Source organism: Camellia sinensis, chromosome 14 (assembly GCF_055761805.1).
Source record: "Camellia sinensis isolate YWXY chromosome 14, ASM5576180v1, whole genome shotgun sequence".
Classification (NCBI taxonomy): Eukaryota; Viridiplantae; Streptophyta; class Magnoliopsida; order Ericales; family Theaceae; genus Camellia; species Camellia sinensis.
This window is the reverse complement of record NC_138974.1, coordinates 58,648,409-58,665,070: the sequence shown is the minus strand read 5'-3', so window position 1 is coordinate 58,665,070 and position 16,662 is coordinate 58,648,409. Positions and strand designations below refer to the sequence as shown.

The 16,662-nt window shown below is 41.1% G+C and overlaps 1 protein-coding gene and 1 long non-coding RNA gene across 2 annotated transcripts in view; one reads left to right on the top strand and one right to left on the bottom strand.

Annotated features, from left to right (window-relative positions):
* The window catches only part of LOC145807008 (protein MAINTENANCE OF MERISTEMS-like), a 204,771-nt gene that overhangs the window by 81,197 nt on the left and 106,912 nt on the right, over positions 1–16,662 (bottom strand). The gene's annotated exons all lie outside the window — the stretch shown is intronic.
* Positions 9,073–9,724, top strand: LOC114258561 (uncharacterized). Its single transcript, XR_003628000.2, has 2 exons — positions 9,073–9,397; positions 9,518–9,724. It is a non-coding gene; the product is annotated as an uncharacterized LOC114258561 (long non-coding RNA).

Below are 16,662 nucleotides of genomic sequence, written 5' to 3'. Positions count from 1 at the left end.
TGGAACTTGGCCAGTATGATATTCAATTTCTATCCAGAACCTCAATCAAGGGACAGGTGCTTGTCGACTTTATCGCCGAATTCACTGGGGGCCTTGCCGACTTTAAGTCTGGTGTTGCCGACTTCAAGTCAGATGAAATTCAACCGAAGCCGAACTGGAAGATTTATGTTGGGGACATCTGGCAGTTGTATTGTGATGGATTGTCCAATCAGCGGGGCAATGGAGCTAGAGTTGTAATCATGACTCCCGACGGCGCAATAATTGAACATGCCGTCAAGCTCAGCTTCGAAGCATCAAATAAGGAAGCCGAATACGAAGCCCTTCTAACCGGTTTGCGGAATGCGCATATTCTAGGTGCTCGGCGTCTGCTTGTGTTTTGCGACTCAAAACTGGTGATCAATCAGCTAACGGGGGAGTACGCTGTAAGAAACGACCATATGGCGGCCTACATGAAAACGGCTAATTCCTTGTTGGCAAAATTTGACCATCATGAGTTAAACCAGATAACACACGATCAGAACACCATGCAGATGCCTTGGCTTGCCTAGCCTCCGCAATCAACTCAGAGATTAAATGGACCATCGAAGTAGGATTCATCCTAGTGCCAAGTATTGGCCCTTCGGAGGAATTCCAAATCAACGTTATAGAATCTGCACCAAGTTGGATGGATCCCATTGTTGCATTCCTATCTTCTGAACAACTCCCAAAGGACAAGAAAGAAGCGCACAAGCTGCGAAACAAAGCCATGCGATACTACTTGGATCCGCAAGGAAGGCTTTATAAAAAGTCACTCTCTAGCCCATATTTGGAATGTGTGCACCCGGACAAAGTTGAGAAGTTTCTGACTGAGATACACGAAGGCAGTTGCGGTGCCCATTCTGGCGGACGCTCTTTGGCCCATCAAGCTATAACGTAGGGATATTATTGGCCGACAATGAGAACGAACGCCGAGTGTTATGCAAAAAAGTGTGAACAGTGCTAGAAGTTCTCCCCGTTAAACCATCTGCCTGCTGAAGAGTTGAACTCTATCACCAGTCCCTGGCCGTTCGCCCAATGGGGCTTGATATCGTAGGACCATTGCCGAGGGCCCCAGGGAACAAGCGATACCTGATCGTCGCAACAGATTACTTCACGAAATGGGTCGAAGCGGAGGCATTAACACACATTTGAGATGCTGACGTTAAGCGCTTTGTGTAGAGGAACATCATAACACGATTCGGCATTCCCAGAGCTCTTATCTCAGACAACGGCACCCAGTTTGATTGCGACGTGTACCGAGAGCTGTGCAGCAAATATGGTATCTGACCTTACTTTTCTACGCCGGCTTACCCCCAAAGCAATGGCCAAGCCGAAGCCTCTAATAAATCCATCTTGGACGGCATAAAGAAGAGGTTGGAGAAAACCAAAGACAAATGGGTCGAAGAACTGCCGAGTGTATTGTGGGCTCATCGAACTACATCGAGAATATCAACTGGAGAACACCATTTGCCCTATACTTTGGAACCCAGGCAATCTTACCCCTGGAAATCGGCCACCTGACTCTCAAGTCGCAAGTTTTTGATATGGGCCGAAATGACATGATACTGGCTTTAGATTTGACTTTAATCGAAGAACGAAGAGACTGAGCCCTTGCGTCCATGGCACGGTACTAGCAGCAGTTGGCAAAGTCGTATAATCAACGGGTTCAGTTGCGCAGCTACACACCAGGAGAGTTGGTCCTGAAGAAGCTGCTTCCAGCTGATAGGAAACCGGCCGATGTAAAATTGGGTCCTAACTGGGACGACCCCTATCAGATTGATTCGATCGCCGGAGTAGGGGCATATTGGCTCAAAGACATGTTAGGAAGGAGTTTGCCACGACCCTGGAATTCCACTTATTTATGCAAATTTTATTATTAACCCGACTTGTGGGACATGATGCTTGTTCCGAACTGTTCGCCATGTACATCTCTTTTTCTGTAATACAAAAATTCCCATTCACCTACTACAAAATCTAGTTCAAAGATGTTTCGATTAAAGCCTCCGGATTTGGAGCGCCCTTCGTGGATATCATGATTGGCCAAATAAAGTCTCCGGATTCGGAGCCCCATCGGCGAATAACATCTTTGGGCCGATTAAGCCTCCGGATTCGGAGCGCCCTTCGTGGATATCACGATTGGCCAAATAAAGTCTCTGGATTCGGAGCCCCATCGGCGAATGACGTCTTTGGGCCGATTAAGCCTCCAGATTCGGAGCGCCCTTCATAGATATCACGATTGGCCAAATAGTCTCCGAATTCGAAGCCCCATCGGCGAATGACGTCTTTGGGCCGATTAAGCCTCCGGATTCAGAGCGCCCTTCGAGAATAACACGATTGGCCAAATCAAGTCTCCAGATTCGGAGCCCCATCGGCGAATGATGTCTTTGGACCGATTAAGCCTCTGGATTCGGAGCGCCCTTCGTGGATATCACGATTGGCCAAATAAAGTCTCCAGATTCGGAGCCCCATCGGCAAATGACGTCTTTAGGCCGATTAAGCCTCCGAATTCGGAGCGCCCTTCGTGGATATCACGATTGGCTAAATAGTCTCCGGATTCGGAGCCCCATCGACGAATGACGTCTTTGGGCCAATTAAGCCTCCGGATTTGGAGCGCCCTTTGATGATATCACGATCGGCCAAATCAAGTCTCCGAATTTAGAGCCTTCGGCGAATGACGTCTTTGGGCCGATTAAGCCTCCGATTTCGGAGCGCCCTTCGTGGATATCACGATTGGCCAAATAAATTCTCCGGATTCGGAGCCCCATCAGCGAATGACGTCTTTGGGCCGATTAAGCCTCCGGAGTCAGAGCGCCCTTCTGAACTGATTGCATGAGTATGCTACCTTAATTGCATTTTCTATCTGTTTGCCATTGATTGATCTGTTCACGTTTTAACTTTGAATTGCGAATTAAAGGTCTTATCAGCGACCGAATCAAAAATTGATTAGCGTTATATGCTAATTAGAATTTATGTGATTTTATGATAAGTTTAATGAAAATTTGATTTGGAACGATTAAATTAGATTAAATAATGTTAAATTACATTAGTTTGAGGTATTACCAAATTGTCATTAGTGGACCAATTTCATACAACACTTTGAGACTTAATTCATATCAGTTGGTGCATCATTTTGTCCATCTTCTAGTCCAAAACCGAGAGATAGAGTGGGAGAGTAGGAGAGACTTGATTTCAATAAGAATTAGCTTAGAGACTTAGAGGAATTGAAGTAGATTGCAAAATTGAGCTTCCATACCTCGAATTCAAGACCTAAGGTAGAGAATTCATTCTTTGGTTTATATATTTAAGTTGTTTCTTACATGATTCATGGAAATTTGGAGATTAATGTCAAGAATTAATTTAAGAGTTGAATTGAGAGTTAATCCTTGCATGCATGTGCATATTCTTGAATTTTGGAGTTGTTTCATGAGAATTTCCACATGCAAGTTCATATTTTTGTTATGGTCCATGAATTTATCATGATTTTGAGCTCAACATTGCATTTGATCTTGTTTTGAAACACTAGAGTTCATGAGAACTCATGCATGTATGATCTTGCAATGTTCTTCGTGCTTACACTTAATTTTTGTGTTCAATTGGCTTACCTTTGGGCTTGATTTTACAAATGATCTTCAAAAACATGTTATACTATAAGTTTCTAAGAGTTTTTCAGAAAATTAGCCCAAGGGGATCGAATTTGAAGCTTTTAAAGTTGATTTCATGCTTGAGGTTCAATCTGGAAATTCTAGATTTTGGACCCACGCTTAAGCGTAGGACTTCACGCTCGAGCGTGCACTCTAAGTACATGCACTTCCGCTCGAGCGTAGGAAGTCACGCTCGAGTGTAAAATGCATATGCCCAGAAGTTCATGTGTTTTACAGTCCGCTCGAGCGAGGACCTAAGTCTCACGCTTGAGCGGGGGTCGAGCATCCGTCGAGTGTGAATTGCATGCATCCAGTACTTTTCATGAAGTTTGCAATCCACTCGAGCGTAGGAAGCCACGCTCAAGTGGAGCTCCTTTGTCTGCATGTCCACTCGAGCGTAGAAAGCCACGCTCGAGCGAGACCCCTGTTTTCTGAAAATTTTGAAAAGTGTTTTAAAGTGCATCTTTGCATCCTCTTTCCATCCTAGGCATTCCTAGGCCATGTTTAAGGCATCTTATTGAGGATATTGATGTAGAACCACACCGAGTCAAGATGGGGACTAAGTTGTTGATTCCCAAGTGTGTAACTTAGTGTGTGTTCGTTCTGTAACTGTGTAGGGTTGGCATCCGAGGACGTTCATTAGCTGCTTATAGCTCAGTGCTCTGTGAGTAACAATGTTGTAAAGATATGTTCAATCATGAATATTTTCTGAATGATCAACTGTACTATTTTTCTGAAAAGTTATTTCTTACTGAATGAATGTTTGTTCTATTTGTGAACTGTATTCGTGGCGTCCATAGCAAATTACTATTACTGTACTGTTACTGCTACTGTTACAGAGATCTCTATCGGTTCCAATGTTAGAACCACTACTGTTTACTGTTATGATGGCCATCAATTGACTACTCAGTCTGTTAAGACCAACTGTATTGTTTTGCTATTGGATGTACCACAAATAACTGCTATGGTTTCTAAATGATTGATATGATTGTTTAAATACTGAAAGGACATTCATTCTTAACCCCTTTACGCATATGTTATTCACTGGGCTTTAACTCACTGTTATATTTATATGTAGGTGTCCAGGCACCGAACAGGAGCTAGATGCGTCAGGTTAACTCCCTTTTGTCAAGCCAACCTTTGTGCCTTGATTCGAGGTTTCGAGTCTGTTCAAGCTAAGGCTTTTTGGGGTGTTTCAACTCACCCTTCTGTCTCCGTTTTGTTGTACTATTTAAAACTTGCATTGTATTGTCATGGTAAGGATTTGGTCCCTAACCTGAATGTCTGTGTATGATATATATATATATATATATATATGGTATGTAAATGTGTTTTGGTTATGAATGTGACTTGTTCATAAAAGTCTTTTTGCATTCAGACTGTCACAGCTCATTGGGCACCCTTTTATTTACTGTTTTGGCTTCCGCCAGCCCCTTTACTCTGTATTACTGTCATTACTGTTAAGCAGGCCTTCGGTATTCACGGATTACTGGTCGGTTACGGTGTTAAACCCATAGGGACGGGTTTGGATCGTGACAATATAGAAATGGAAGGCTAACCCATCTGGGGTGTTTTTTATTGCATCTGTGTACAAATGTTTTGAATTATCCTTGGGGCCAGTCAGGAATACGACAGCGACTATTTGGAATAACTGTGCTCCACCTAAAGTCAAATTCTTCGGGTGGTTGGCTTGGCAAGGTAAGGTGAAAACATCTAGTTTCCTGCAGCGTATTGGGATCTTGGATGAATCTGCAAATGTCAGCTGTGTTTGCCAACATGAGATGGAATCCACTCCCCATATCTTACTCTTTTGTCCTTTTGTTTGGCTGCTGTGGTCTCATGTTATGAAATGGTGGGGATGTCAATGGGTTATGCCAAACTCAATGGAAGGATTATTGCAGTGGTGGTCATTTTGTACGATGAAAAAGATTGAAAAGCTAATCTGGAAGGTAGTGCCTTTAGCAAGTTTTTGGTCTACTTGGAAGCATAGAAATGATTGCGTTTTTAATGGCTCTCAACCAAATTTAAGGGATCTATGTGAGCTTGTTAAAGCAAGAATAGCGATGTGGGTCAAATCGTCTCCAACCAAAATGGCATTCTCCATTAATGATATTGTCTTTAACTTACCTCAGGTTCAATATTGTATTCGTTCTGGAAGCTGTGTCTTGCCTTTGGGTTATGGTTGAGTCCTGGCTACTGGTATGGTTGATTCTGCTATGCTTTACTCTGAGGGTGTGTGGGTGATTGTCTGAATTGGTGGGGGATTGTCTGTAGGGTGTATCTCTGCTGGTGTATGTTGGGTTTCTGCTCTATTGTCCTGGTTTTCCATCTCCAGATCTGCCCTGCTTCATGCTACTGCTCTCAGTAATGGTGGCCCATTACTCACTCACCTCATGCTACTGCTGCTTCATGTTGTTGGTTTGTTGGAGGGTAGCAATGTGGATCAAGGCTCTTTCAATGGCTGGGGTTTCTCTGTTATTGTCCTTGTGTCTAACATGCATCAAGTGAAATACTGCACTAGGATGGCCCTGAGGTCTAATGATACTGATCTGCTGTGTTGTTGTTCTGCTATTGGTCTGCTGCTGTTGGGGTATCCTCCTGCTGCTGTCCTACTTTGCTGATATGCCAATATGCTTTTGGACTCTGCTGATAGTCCTGGAGTGACTGCTGCTTGGTGAATGTGAGTATTGGTTATTGGTTGATTCTGGTGTGGTACAGATGAGTAGAGATGTTGTTTTGGATGTATAGATCATGAAGAGATTAGAAGAACCCAAAGGCATGAGTTGTTGTTGAAGCATTGGTGCTTAGGCTGGTAGTCCTGAGTTACCATTGGTGCTTTGTTTTCTGCTATACTGGTCCTAGTTGCTTAGCATTGGTGATTTGCTACTGATGATGGTGTTGAGATGCTGCTAGCACATATTTGCATTACCAAACCTGAACTCAGCCAGAGGAGTTGAAGTAGTGGATAGCACATATTTGCATTACCAAAGCTGTACTAGGCCAGAGGATTTGAAGCAGTGATGGTGATCTGCCTAATGCTCCAGCAGAGGGGTTTTTTTGGATGAATGGTCCAGCAGAAGTAGTGATGGTGCTCTGTCTAATGCTCTGTTCGATGCTCCAGCAGAGGGGTTTTCTGGGTTGCTTTGGTTGTAGTTTTCTTTTTTTTGGTTTGTTTTGTTTTGTTTTGTTTTGCTCTGCTTGTTGGTTTCTCACTAACTTGGAGCTTCGAGTGTGTGCTAGCAGATGATGTGGTGTGCATCTAGGTGCCAACCTAGTTGGAATCTGAATGTTTCACTGTGATACTTTTTGTACCCTCTTCTTTATTGATATATGTTTTCATTCTCATTATGTTTTTTTCCATCAATAAAACTTTTTTTCGCTGATAAAAAAAAACTCTCCCATAAAAATCCTAATTCTGAGAGAAAATTCATACTCCCATGAGATTGTTAAACTCATGACATGTTTGCATACAGGCATAAATTAGATTGATTCTACATATTGATAATCACACCACACAAACTCCCAATCAAACATGACAGTAGAGAATTATACTTTAAGTATGATCTTTTTAACTACATCTTGGAGACTGACCTGAATTGAATTCATCATCGTCTTGAAGACTTTGAAGGTTTCTTGTTCTTTGGGAAGTGTGCCTGACAATGGTTATCAAGTTTTAAAACAATGATAGGTCCAACAGGTGATTGCAACTGCATTGATGGAGTCCTAATCCAGATACTTTGGCGTCCGAATTAAGATCCAAATCTAATTGCATTTAGAAAATAAAAGAAGAAAAACACATTTCAGTAATCAAGATCCAAATCTAATTGCATTTAAAAAATAAAAATAAAAATAAAAATAAATCTAAATCTAATCGCTTAAAAAACAACAATTCATACATGATGCCAGAGCCAGAGTCCCATTACCAGAACTGAGTTCCGGATTTTCTTCCTAACCCGGAAAAGCAGCCCTAAGCTATAATATGGGTCGGGTATTGCCGACATTTCATTTTTTTGTTTTAAAAATAAAAAATGTGTTACGTTAATGTATAAAAGAGAAAAAAAAATTGGTTTAGTAGAGGTAAATAAAGGATTAAGTACTAATATTAAGAAGGTTAATTAATTAGAAAATCATATTATTATATATGAATAATAGCAATAATAAAAGTTATTTAGTCAAGCGAAATAATGGTCTGTTCAAGTTTAATTATAAAATCTAACAAATTTTAGATCATAGTCATCCATATCTTATTGAGATTTTTAGTTTAAGGTCTCTAATACTAGAATTTTATAAGATAAAGGCATACAAATTTTAGATTATAGTTATCCATATCTTATTGAAATTTTTAGTTTAAGGTCTCTAACATTAAAATTTTATAAGATAAGCACATACAATATTTTTATAGTAGTTGGAATCCCTTAATATTTTCACAGACACAAAAATTTCTAGATCTTTACAGAGAATTTTGTTTTTTACAAAAAAATAAATTTCAACTATTCACGGAGAAATTTCACATCATAGAGAGCTGAAATTTATCTAATAATATTATTGAGAGATCTTAATTAATTAAAAAAAATATTTGATCTCTCGTACTATTCAAAATTGGAGACGATGTTTCATTAATTTTTCCTATGTTAATTGTAAGCCTCATTTTATTTATTTATTTATTGTTGGTTATAGTCTCAGAATATTCGTACTCCAAAACATGAGTTATGATTGAGTACCGTGTGGTTAAACATTTAGCCATTTGTTGAATTATTTTATTCTTGTTTGTTTTTCTCCCACTATTGCACTTCTATTTGCAAGATTTTTTAATTTTTGACATAATAATGTTAGAATACCTTCTTATTATTAGAGTATGAAATCCAATCGATTTATTAAAAGAATTTAATTTGGCTTAGTGATTATAATATTTTCAATATTTTTTTTTCTTAATATTTGGATGTCTAATGAGTATTTTATAGTCAATTGAGTAACAAGTAAGGTTTGATAAGAAGTTCAAAATTCAACAATATATATATTGCCTTTGTTTAGCAAGCAACTAATTGATTTTTGGTAGACTGTGCTGGGGGCATTTGTCAATTGGGAACTATGATTGGTCAACTAGTCAATGCTTGGTGGTTGATTTAGTTATGCTGTTAGACCGTCTCTAACCCTGAACCAAACTTGGCATCAAATTTAAAATTTGGTGAAAAAAATACTTTTTCATGCTCCAACGGTTTCACCAAACTGGTATCAAATTCAGAATTCATCAAACAAATCATCAAAGTGAGAACAGTATACAGATTTCAGCAAATTACTATACGTGACTGTTGGAGGAGAGGAACCGGTCAACCAGCCGGTTGCCCAGCCGGTTGACCAACCGGTCGACCGGTTCCCTTTCAAAAACATAGGTTCAAACAAGCCAAAAGATTCAAACAGCTTAAAAAATAATAATAATAATCTTACCGGTCAACCAGCCGGTTGACCAACCGGTCGACCCTTTAAATTGAGAGATAGAGACCCAGACAGATACAGATTTTTTTGATGTGCCCAACTTCAACAGCATATCCTCACTCAACACCTACAGAGAAAGAGAGAGAAGAGAGAGAGGAGACACCTGGGTACGAACCAGTTTGTTGTTTGGCATGATTTGCTTTCCCTTGTGTCCTCCAAAAGAGGCGTGGTGTTGATGGGTTTTCTGTGTTTTTCATAGTGAGAAAGAAGGATCATAGCATTTGAAGAGTTAAACACATCATTTGGTGAGTAATTGAAGCTTAGTTTGCTGAGAAATCAACTGGGGTTTCTCAACTTTTCATTTTTGTTCAATCTTTACTAATGGGTTTTCTGAAGTTCTGTTTTTGGTTGGTCTTGTGAGCTAGGTTTCATGAAGAATCAACTGGGTGGCAAACTATTTTGACCCTCTAGTTCAATCTTCCTAGCTGATGATGCCACCTAAATGTTGATTTTGTTGAAATTTGGGAGCTGGACTTGGTGAAGAATCAACTAGATTTCAAATAATTGTAGTTTATGGTTTAAACTCCATATTGGGTCTCCTTCAGGCTTAAATTTGATGATCTTTTCTGCTCTGTCTGGTATTTCTTTTAACCTTTCAAGGCTCTTTTTGAGGTTTTGTAGGTGGATTCCAGTTAAGAATGGAACCCAAATGGCCTTACCGGTTGACCGGCCGGTCGACCCTCCCCCGTTTGATGCACCTTTTGATGCACCGTTGGAGCCAGTGATATCAAATTCAGAAAATCATCCTTTTTTTCCTCAGATTTGATGACAAAAGAAGTTCAGCGTTGGAGATGCTCTTACTGCCTCAAATTTGATGTTCGTCTGGTGCAGTTTTTCGTTCTGATTTGGGCGTATTATTTTAGATCTTCTACAACTCTATTTTAAAGATTTTTATTTATCTATTTGGTGAGATCTTTTCTTTTATTTATTTATGATTATTTTGAATTCACCTAAGGGCGGTTTGTGAGACCATTTGTGTCTCATTCGTAATCGTTTGGAAACTTTTTGGTTGATAATGGAATCGGATTTCGATCCCAAGGACGTACCTCACATTGAGGGAACCACGTAAAATTCTTGTATCGTTATTGGTTTAATTTTTCTGCATTAGTTTTTATTCTCATTGATTAATTTACTTGTAGAAAATCATATATTTTCCTTAATAACTGGTATCAGAGCTCACGATTAATTTTGGTTTATTTATTTGTGTAAATCAATAAAAGGGAATATGGGTCACATGTCTAGCTTTAATGAAAACAATTGGATAACTTGGAAAACTAAAATGGATGACCTATTATTTTGTAAGGATTTGTGTGGGCCTATTGAGGGTGGCAGTGGCAAACCCGAGGGTATGCAAGATGATGAATGGAAGAGACTTAATCGAAAATCCGTTGGTGTTATCCATCAATAGATTAATGACAGTGTGTTTCACCATGTTGCTATTGAAACTTTAGCACATAATTTATGAAAAAAATTAGATGGCCTTTATGACAAGAAATCAGTTACAAATAAAGTTTTTCTGTTTTGTAAGTTGGTTAATTTAAAATATAAAGAGGGTAGCCTTATTCCAGAACATTTGAATGAAATAAAGTGTATTGTTAACCAACTTGCTTCTATGAAAATTATTTTTGATAATAAGTTGCAGGCTTTGATACTACTTAGTTCCTTGCCTGAAAGTTGGGAGACTTTGGTTGTGATGGTTAGGGTGTGTTTGGTAACGTTTACGTTTTCAGTTTATATTTACAAAAATTTTATAAACTGGTTTTTGTTTATTTTTTGTTTATTTTTAGAAAAATATAAACTACAAACACGTTTGGTAATTGACAAAATGTTTAAAAAATTTTAAAAATATAAAAAAAAGTGAGAAATGACAAGTGGTGGCAAGTGGCAGTGGAAGATGGTGGTGAAAAGTGGTGACGGTGGGTTGTGGCGGGTGGGTGGGTGACAGATGGCAGGTCGTGGTGGGTGGTGGTGGCGGGTGGTGGTGGTAGGTGGGTGGGTAACGGTGGCGGATGGTGGGTGGTAGCGAGTGGGTGGTGGTGGTGGTGGCAGGTGAGTGGTGGATGGCGGGTGGTGGTGGGTGGTGGGTGGTGATGGTGGGTGGCTGGGTGACGGTGGCGGGTGGTGGCGGCTGGTGAGTGGTGGTGGTAGGTGGGTGGTGGGCGGTGATGGTGGGTGGGTGGTGGTGGTGGTGGTGGCGGCGGGTGGTGGTGGCAGGTGGGTGATGGATGGCGGGTGGTGGTAGTGGTGGTGGTGGGTGAGTGGGTGATGGTGGCGGGTGGTAGGTGGTAGCGAGTAGGTGGTGGTGGTGGTGATAGATGGTGGGTGGTGGTTGGTGGTGGCAGGTGGGTGGCAGGTGGGTGGCAGGTGATAGTGGTGGTGGTGGGTCGGTAGGTGACGGTGGCGGGTGGCAGGTGGTAGCGAGTGGGTGGTGGTGGTGGGTGGTGGTGGCAGGTGGGTGGCGGGTGGGTAGTGGGTGGTGGTGGTGGCGGATGGATGGCAGGTGGGTGGTGGTGGCAAGGGTTGGATGGTGGTGGCAGGTGGCTGGTGAGTGGTGGTGGCAAGTAGGTGGCGGGTGGTGGTGGCGGGCGGTGAATGGTAGTGGCGGGTGGCTGGTAGATGGCAGGTGGGTGGTGGTGGTCGTGGTGGCGGTGGCGAGGGGTGGGTGGTGGTGGCGAGTGGGTGGCAGGTGGGTGGTGGTGGCGAAAGATGGTGGTGGAAAATGGTGGCAGGTGGTGGCTAGTGTTGGGTGGTAAAAAAAAAAAACTGAAAACTCAAAATGGAAACATATTTTTTGTGTTTTCATTTTTTGGCCAAATTTATAAACTCAGACCACTGATTTATAAATCAAAAATTTTACCAAACAAGTTTTTATTTGAGTTTTTAAAATTTTTGTAAATATAAACAGAAAACTGAAAACGTAAGTGTTACCAAACGGCACCTTAGTAATTCGGCGCTCGATGGAGTTGTCACAATGAGTCAAATCACTAGTAGCTTATTGAATGAAGAAACTAGAAGAAAATCAGCATGTTCCTCTCATTCAAAAGCATTTGTTGTGAGAGACCGAAGCAAAACAAGGGGGAGAAGTAAGACTCCTCATGGTTGCGATCAAAACCGTGACAAATCAAGAAATGGTTCTTTTTCAAAGAAAGACATTGAGTGCTATTATTGCCATGAAAAAGGGCACATGAAGCGGGAATGCCGAAAACTCAAGAACAATGAGAAAATGAGTGACAAAAGTGTGGATAAGAAGTAAGAAGACACAACAGCGGTTACTACTGATGATCTTATGGTCGTTTGTCAAGATCATTGTATTAATTTTGTGAGCCAAGAGAGCAATTAGGTGATTGATTCCGGTGCTTCTTTTCATGTGACTTCTCAAGTTGATTTCTTCACTACCTACACAAAAGGAAATTATGCTTGTGTTCGAATGGATAATGAAAGTTTGTCCAAGATTATTGGCATGAATGATGTTTGCTTGGAAACAAATTTGGGCTGCAAGTTGTTGCTTAAAGATGTGAGGCATGTTCCTGTTCCCGACATTCATCTCAATTTGATCTCTACCGGGAAGCTAAATAGTGAAGGCTTTAACAACAAACTTGGAAATGGAATATGGAAGCTCACAAAGGATTCTTTGGTGGTGGCTAAGTGCAAGAAAACCCATACACTTATTTGATGCAAGGAAAAATTTGTAAAGGTATTGTCAATGCACTTAAAGATGATACTTCTACCGAATTGTGGCACAAGCGACTTGACCATATGAGTGAAAAAAGGCTACAAGTTTTGTTCAAGAAAGACCTTCGACCCGGTCTGAAATGTATACATCCTAAAACTGGTGTTCATTGTTTAGCGGGTAAACAACATAGAGTTTCTTTTCATAAAAATGTTGCTTCTAGAAAAGAAAATATTTTGGAGTTGATTTATTCTAATGTTTGTGGTCCTTTGAAAATTAGAACACATAGTGGTGCACTTTATTTTGTTACTTTTATTGATGATTATTTAAGGAAAGTTTGGGTTTTTATACTAAAAACTAAAGATTAAGTTCTAGATGTATTTAAGCATTGTCAGGCCATGGTTGAAAGAGAAACAGGGCAGAAATTGAAATGTATCCGAACAGACAATGGTAGTAAATACATTGGGCCATTTGATGTGTCACGACCCCATTCCACCCCTAGTAGAATGGTGCCGTGATGGCCAGTAATCCGAGATTACCGAAGGCCAACTTTCAAAATTCACACACAATCAGAGTATTACATATGGGGCTAACATGTGCGGAAGCAATATATACAAATCTAATTAGTCCATAAGAGCTGCGCATAAGTCAAACGAAATGGCATACATCTTTACATAGCTTTACTACTTGAATATAAGCGAAATAAAACACATATTACACCTTGACTAAAAGGTTCCTCAAGCCGACATATACAAAATACATGAAACATAAGGTCAAGAAGCATAATCTTCAAGATTGCCGACATTCTCACTGCCGACATAACATACATGCAAAGCACACATCTCGGCGTAGCCGACTTCCTGCTTATTACCTACATATATATATGGAGAGGGTGAGCTTGGATACTCAGTGAATGATCTAAGTAATAAAGGGGTTAAATGAATGATTCCCGAGGTCCTTGTCAAAACAATACATATATCATAGCTTGTTCAAAACATGAGATGAATCAAGTTCATCAATCAAATCTTGGCCTTTCAAATCTTCTTGAGATGTTTAATAACATCTACATAATACATGGGGCTATGACATTCCTGACAAAACAAACCTACCCGTTCATAGACCGTCAGCTGCAAAACAAGACAAAACAAGGGAATAATCGACCTGGAATTGATTAGACAAATCTACCCGTATCCCAGACCGTCGGTGGGGCCATCCGTATCCCAGACCATCGATGGTAGAGATCTCTCAAGCAAGGGTGCAGTTGTATTATAGTCCCCTGGCACTAAGGACTTTCCAAGAATGTCATCAAAACAAGATAATACTTGATATACAAAATAGGGATAATCATTCATGCTTGATCAAATACTTTTCAAAACAAGGTAAAGCAAAGCTTATCAAAACATGATAACATAGCTTTATTAAAAATACCACTCACATAGCTCTTCGGACGTCGGGATCAAGGAAAAGGTCCAAGTCCTACAAACACATGGCAAAGTCTACTGAACGTACTTCTCAAAATAAGTCTTACATGCATGCAAGTGATCTCGGGAAAACATGCTGGAAGTCAAATCACTGTTTTACATGTCAAGAAGACATGCTGGGTACCAACCAGGTCTTTGCCGAGGTCCCACACCTCTTGGCCGAGGTGTGGTTACCGAGGCTTCGGCGTGCGGCTGCATGCCGAGGTGCACACAAGACAAACTAAAGGTGTAAGTGATCATGCAAGGTAGGCCAAGGTGAGATACAATGCTTGGCCTAAGTGTGAGGTCTAGGTAAGAGTGATCTCGACGACTACACTTAGGGAAGTGAGGTCTGGAGATTTGGGTTTCCACCCGTGCAGAACATGAAGAACATGAACATGAAGACCATGAAGAATATGAATGCTAAAATCATAACTTCTTTATTACAAAAATCTGGAATTTTATGCTATGAGTTTGAAAACATGGACCTGGGTACCCATACTTGAAGATCATATAAAAACAAAGACGAAAACATGGATCTTGGCATGAGCTTTCAGATCAAAACATGACTTTTCTTGAAGAACACATGAATACTATTTTTTTCTTTCTAAAACCGAACTTCAAAGCAATGCATGGCTTACAAGTCATATTCAATCATGCAATGCAATAACATGAACATAAAGAACAACATGGGTAGATCAAGAATCTAACCTTAGAACACGGATCTAACGGTTCGATCTCTAGGGATCATGCTTGGAAATCCACTCTCCCTCAAGAACTCCTCTTCCTCTCCTAGAGCTTCTCTCTCCTCTTCAAAAACAAGGATATAACAAATGATAGGTTTCTCCCTCTGCCGGCTGACTTAACACTCAGCTCGGACACGTGGCAACGGCTGGTTGGCTATCCCCAAAAAGGTGATAAATTGACAAGACATGTGTAAGACAAAGTGTATCTAACAAGCTACCTGGTAAGGCACTCCGGCAAGTGATGACATCGGCTAAGGACAAAGCTTCGGCAACTAAGGTGACAATGACCTCGGCTAGGAAGGACAACACTTGACTAAGCTGTGCCACATCTTGGCCTAGATGTGCCATACCTCGGTCTAGGTCATACCAGTCCAGGACAAGATCACTTAGGTGCAAAGGTAACATCTCGGCCTAGATAATACACATCTTGGCCTTGGTGATGAACACCTCGGCCTAGATAATGACATCTCGGCCAATATGTCAAGGCGAAGGTGGAGGTCGAACAAAGTGGTTCCAAGATAATTCTAGACTGAAGATGACCTCGGCTTGGAATGATCTAGGCGTAACATAACTCAGGCTCGAGACACCAAGGAAGGAACAAAGCATGAACACAACACTTAGGCAAATCACATAAACACAAAACAAGGCATGGACCTTACTTAGGCAAAACAAGTCATAAACATACAAATGCAAGCTTAACGAGTCATAATCATACAAATGCTCATGAACATGACTAAGACATAAATGGGGGTTGTTACATCCTTCCCCCCTTAAAGAAGTTTGGTCCCCAAACTTCGCTTACCTTGTTCCCAAACCGGCCCTGGATGTCGAGTTCTCATCTCTTCTTATCATCTCTAGCTTTTACCTTGGGACAATCCTTAATACGATGACCTCTCTCAGCGCATCCGAAACATGCTCCAGTTGTCCGAAGACAAACTCCAAAATGTAGCTTCCCGCAACTCGCACATGTCGGCCAAGTGCCACCTTCCGGATTCGCGTTGTTGGGACTATCCTCCTTTGTCTTCTCCTCGGCATCATTCGGGTCTGCCTCTTTTTCGCGATTGTCATAGGTCTGCCTCTTCCTCTGATTCTTTCCCGAACTTTGACTTCTGTTCAGGTTAGCTTCTGCAAGGATGGCTTTATCTAACACTCCAGCATACGTCGGCATGTTGAGCAAATTAACCTGATCTTGTATTGGCCCTCGAAGTCCACTCTCAAACTTCCTAGCTTTTTTGTATTCATCGTTGACCATGTGAGGTGCATACCTTGCCAACTCGGTGAAAGTACGACCATATTCAGCCACTGTTTTGCTACCCTGTGACAACATTTGGAATTCTGTGGTCTTGCGATCTCGGACACTGAGGGGAAAGTGTTTGTCATAAAACAACTCCAAAAATCTGGCCCAAGTCAAGTCTGGATGACCTTCTCGAATCATCATCCACCACCTACGAGCGTCGTCTTCCAATGTGTATGCTGTCAATGACACCTTTTGGGCGTCGGTGCTGGGAAAAACCTCAAACAACTTCTCCATCTCAAGAACCCATGCTCTGCTTTCATCGGCTCTATACCTCCATGGAACTTCGGCGGTTTCATCTTCTTGAATTCTTTGATCAAGGTCAAGGTGTCGTCTCTAT